Source organism: Diceros bicornis, chromosome 13 (assembly GCF_020826845.1).
Source record: "Diceros bicornis minor isolate mBicDic1 chromosome 13, mDicBic1.mat.cur, whole genome shotgun sequence".
NCBI classification, from domain to species: domain Eukaryota; kingdom Metazoa; phylum Chordata; class Mammalia; order Perissodactyla; family Rhinocerotidae; genus Diceros; species Diceros bicornis.
Window position 1 is genome coordinate 53,242,074 of NC_080752.1, and position 6,000 is coordinate 53,248,073.

Here is a 6,000-nt window from a genome sequence, read left to right on the forward strand (position 1 = left end):
GACACATTTTCCCTCCCTATCTGCCAAGATTGTGTGTATTTAACAAACAGCATGTACTAATGGCTTGTTAGAGCTGGTCCTATAAGAAATGTGTGCTCATGTTACAGAGACAGAGAATACACACAGGAACTAGGAATTAGCAATGCCAGGCCAGAGGGCTGAGGGCTCTGCAGGATCTGTCTGCCACATTCTGACTAAATGAGAGGAACTTTGAACCAGGCCTAGTGGGCCTTCCTTCAACCAGAACTTCCTATCTCTTGGCAACTGTCACCACCAAACCACTGTAGGGGGTTAATAGCATCCCCCAAAATTTCATGTTCACTCAAGCCTCAGAATGTGACTCTACTTAGAAATAGAGTCTTTGCAGATGTAATTAGTTAACATGATGTCATATTGGATTAGTCATTAAAAACAATGACTAGTGTCCTTATAGGAAGAGAAAATAGAGAGACACATGCAGGGAAGAAGGCCATATGAAGACGGGGGCAGAAACTGGAGTGATAGAGTTACAAGCCAAGGAATGCCACGGATTGCCAGGAATCACCAGAAGCTAGGAAAGGAAGGATTCTTCTCTGGAGGGAGCACGGCTCTGTTAATACCCTGATTTCAGACTTCCAGCCTCCAAAGCTGTGAGAATAAATTTCCATTATTTTAAGCCACCAAGTTTGTGGTAACTTGTTATGGCAGCCCCAGGAAACTACTATATCCATCAAAACGGAGAGCAGCACCTTTTGTGAGCAATGACAACTGCAACACCAGTCAAATACTAAACAGGGAAAATTTCTTACCTCTGTCAACTCAAATTCAACAAAAGCAAATCCTTGGTGCTTTTCTACAATAGCAGAAATGGGTAGTTAATTTGTGGGCACTAGGAGGAAACATGCCACATAAATGCCATTTGAAAAGTGAAAATCTAATTTTTAGGCTTTTCTTGGTTTAGTCAACAATGCTTCCAGAAATATTCAAGTCATTTTGTTTATTTTAAATAAACATAGCTAGAAAGTGAACTAAATTTTTAAACTTTGTAGCATCCAATTCGACCACTACAGAATTGAAGCCTTAAGTTACTTTCCAAGCATTTTGATAACCTTTGCTTACGAGACTTATACAAAGTAGAAAAAGTTATTGATCTATCAACTGTTCATTCCAATTAAGCATAACTGTATACAGAACACTAACCTCATTACTGAGTTAGGTGACCACTAAAGAAGGGAGTACAGCACTTGTCCTCAGGAAATAATTTTTTTAGCTGGTGAAGAGCAATAGGTATTACTAATTTAAAGAACTCAGGCTCAGGGTCAGCCCGGCGGCTCAGTGGTTAAGTTCACGTGCTCTGCTTCGGCAGCCCGGGGTTCTCAGGTTCAGATCCTGGGGGTGGACCGACGTACCGCTCATCAAACCATGCTGTGGAGGCATCCCATATACAAATTAGAGGAAGATGGGCACAGATGTTAGCTCAGGACCAATCTTCCTCAGCTAAAAGAGAAAGATTGGCAATGGACATTAGCTCATGGCCAAGCTTCCTCACAAAAAAAAAAAAAAAAGAACTCAGGCTCAACAACAAAAAACAAACAACCCAATTAAAAAATAGGCAAAGGTGACTGGCCCCATGGTTTAGTGGTTAAGTGCGCGCGCTCCGCTATTGGCGGCCCGGGTTCGGATCCCGGGCGCACACCAACGCACCGCTTCTCCGGCCATGCTGAGGCCGTGTCCCACATACAGTAACTAGAAGGATGTGCAACTATGATGTACAACTCTCTACTGGGGCTTTGGGGAAAAAAAGGAGGAGGACTGACAATAGATGTTAGCTCAGAGCCAGTCTTCCTCAGCAAAAAGAGGAGGATTAGCATGGATGTTAGCTCAGGGCTGATCTTCCTCACAAAAAATAAAACTAAAAAAATGGGCAGGGCCAGCTCCATGGCTTAGCAGTTAAGTGCGCGCGCTCCGCTGCTGGCGGCCGGGGTTCGGATCCCGGGCGCGCACCTACACACTGCTTCTCCCGCCATGCTGAGGCTGCATCCCACGTACAGCAACTAGAAGGATGTGCAGCTATGACATACAACTATCCACTGGGGCTTTGGCGGGAAAAAATAAATAAATAAAATCTTAAAAAAAAAAAAAAAAATGGGCAAAGGATCTGAACCTTTTTCCAAAGAAGATATACAGATAGCTAACAGGCACATGAAACAATGTTCAACATCGCCAATTATCAGGGAGCTGCAAATCAAAACTACAATGCGATAGGGGGCCAGCCCAGTGGCTAGTGGTTAAGTTCTGGTGCTCTGCTTTGGTGGCCCAGGGTTTACAGGTCTGGATCCTGGGCGTGGACCTACACACTGCTCATCAAGGCATGCTGTGGAGGTGTCCTATATACAAAATAGGGGAAGACTGGCAAGGATGTTAGCTCAGGGCCAATCTTCCTCACCAAGAAAAAGGAAAACTACAATGAGATATCACCTCATACCCGTCAAAATGGCTATGATTAACATGACAAGAAATAAGTGTTGGAGAGTATGTAAAGAAAAGGGAACCCTCATACACTACTGGTGGGAATGCAAACTGCTGCAGCCACTATGGAAAACAGTATGGAGAGTCCTCAAAAACTTAAGAATAGAACTACCATATGATCCAGCTATTCCACTGCTGGGTATTTATCCAAAGAATATGAAAACACTAATTTGAAAAGATATATGTACCCCTATGTTCACTGCAGCATTATTCACAATAGCCGAGACTTGGAAACAACCTGAGTGCCCATCGATGGATGAAAGGATAAAGAAGATGTGGTGTATATATATATATACACATACACACAATAGAATACTACTCAGCCATAAAACAGATGAAATCTTGCCATTTGTGACAACATGGAGGGCCCTTGAGAGTATTACACTAAGTGAAATAAGTCAGATGGAGAGAGTCAAATACCATATGATTTCACTCATGAGTGGAAGATAAAAATAACAACAAACACATAGACACAGAGAGTAGACTGGTGGTTACCAGACGGTAAGCGGGGAAGGAGGAAGGCAAAAGGGGTAACAGGGCACATGTGTACAGTGACAGATGGCAATTAGACTTTGGGTGGTGAACATGATGTCATCTACACAGAAATCGAAATATAAACATGCACACCTGAAATTTACATAATGTTATAAACCAATGTTATCTCAAGAAAAAAAATAAAACCGTGCAATTTAGAACTAAGGAAAAAAAAAAAACTCAGGGGTAGAAGGGCCCCAAAAAGCCATTCTTACTGTTTTATTTAATAATTGAAAAACTGAAGGCTTAGAGAGTTTAAGCCACAAAGTTAGTGGCAGAGCTAGGTCTAAAACTCCTATCTTAGAAAATAACAACCAAGTAGAAATAGAAATGTGCCCTGTAACTGTGAAACCAGTTGAAGGCAAACTCACCCAGAAGAGCAGAGGCCAAGGCTCCTCAGTCAAGGCTGAACTTCCCTGCTGCTCTCTGCTATTTAAAGCACAGCTGCCAAGAAGGTAGGTCTGGTTGGCAGGTGTGGTGGGGTATAGCTACCCAGCAGGTGGCATGGAACAACAGCCAGACCTTTCAAGATTTTTCTAAGACTATCTTCCTACTGATTCTTACTATACGGTTTAAATATTAAATGATCAGAAATCAAAGCCCCCAAATGGTTCCAATGTGGAGAAAGCCTCTCCTTAAATCCAACAAACTGGCAATCTCTGTAAATTTCAGCCCATAGCCACATCACCATCCTGGCCTTGTCCTCAGAACATTCCTTTTCCATCACCAACATCACAGTCATGTTTACCTAGAGAGACATCCTCCTGAACTTCATTACATTTCAACTACACACGAAATGCACATGACTTATTTTTTCTCAAGTTCTTTTCCTGGCATTAGGAATCTGAACATGAGAGACACTGAAAGGACTCACCTGTTTCATAATCCAGTAGAATCTGAATATCTGTGATGTCTCCAAAAGGAATAAAAGCAGCATGAAGAACTTCTCGTGCACTTCCTCTGCCAGCCCACCTGCGAAGACAAGCACCTTCTGAACCAGTGTCCTCCACACTCTTGGTACAGCTGCTGCAACACTGTTAGCAAGACAGCCACAGGGAGGGGAAGGAAGGATCCTTACAGTCTTTTGGGTACACAAAATGACACTCCTCTCTCCATCCCTCTTCAGATCTACATCTAGCCCCTGGTTACTGTAACAGCTTCACTGCCTCCAGTTTCTCTCTCTCCTCTATACAGTCACTAGAATGATTCCATCATTCTACACCTGCTTACATCACTGCCCTGCTAATATGCTCCAAAAGCTCACCAATGCCCATGGAGTCCAAATTCCTCAGCATGGCACATGAGACCGTCATAACCTGAGTCCCGCCCACCTCTCTAGCCTCCTTTCTCCTTGCTTCCCCCACGCAAACTACGTGCCCCCAGGTGCTGGACTACTTCACCCCTCTGGGCTTTTGCTCTTGCAGCTCTCCATTCAGGCAGCAGGCTTGCTCCCACCTTGGCTGCCTGCCTAACTCCTGATTTTTCAAACCCAGCTCTGGCCTCAGCGCCTCGGGGCAGTCTGCCCTCACCTTTCCGGATGGAGTAGTCATTGCCCGAAACCCACAGCCCAATCCTCCTCAACAACGTCGTCATACAACCGCCATCACAGTGCTCACTAACTCGCGCAGTGAGGCTGTTTCCAAAGTGCCCCGGCTATTGTGGGAATTCCTTCATCTAAGGGGCCAGGGCTGCGCAATTTATGCAATGAATGGGCATGAGAGTTTGGGATGCGGTCTGAGGTCACAACACCACGTCTCACCACCTCTCTGAGTCCAGGGTCAGAGGGGAAATGGCTGTGGACAGCGCTAGGACCAGCAAAGCCGTCAGGTCGCGGGCGCTGTTCACAGGCTGAGGGGGTAAAGCCCCGTACGAGACCCGGCCCGGGCCGCTTCACGCCGCCCCAAAAATCCCCTCAATCGACGCCTCGTTTGCGAAGACCCCCGCGTCGCCCCCGCGCAGCCTCACCCCGTACAGCACCCTCTTGGCGGCAGCCATCTTGCCCCGGCTCTTCCGCCGGAAGCCGCGCCCGGGCCCGCCCCCTGGCCGGCCGGCGCAGATGCAGCCCGCACCGCCCAGGTCCCGCGGAGCGTGACTTGGAGGGGCAGTCAGGCGTTAATAGAAAACACAAATACAGTACACGGTCGCGTTAACCGCGGACGTCAGGAAACAGGGGAATCTACTTATAGTTTTATATCTAAACTGAGCCTTTAGATCAGTTACTTAGGGTGAGACCAGACCTTAAGGAAAAGGGGGAGCCTGCCAAGAGGCAAGAACCGGGCAACACTCCAGGGAAAGGGACCACCTGGCTAAGGCCCCGAGGACGGACAGCCTGCCAGCTTTCGAGGAAGGGAAAAAGGAAGTGCAGCTGGAGGACAGGGAGGGCAAGTCGACTGGCTGACCTTGGCCAGATTATGGTCGTTTTGAGGACTAAAGGGACACAAAATCCTTAGGACTTAAGCACTTGTTTGCTATTGTCACTCAGATCTATCTCCTGAGCCTTTTCCCACTGCCAGAGGAAACCTCAGCTGCAGAATCTGGGCAACTGGATCTTCTGACCTGCTTGCAGGATAAATTGACAATAGTAGACAGAGGGGACTGACAAAGCCCAACCAACACAGTGCAAGAAGGGAGGGGCCAGGCTCTGCATCTCTCAACACATATCCTTGGGACACATGCCAACCCCAACCTATACCCCGGATTTCCTGTGCCAGACCCAAGGTCTTCTCTGATCAGACCTCACTTCTGTTCCCAATATAAAGGTCCCTCCATAATAGAATGCAATGGGACAGTTCTGCACACCTCGCTAACCCAAAATAATCTGCTTATAACCATTAGGAAAGGATGATAAACTATACAGAACTTCATTTGACTCTATTTACATCCTAAAATTACTTCCTGTAAAAACTGGGATTATACAATAAAACTGGTCAGAGTAAAACTAGATTAAGACAGAGGCAG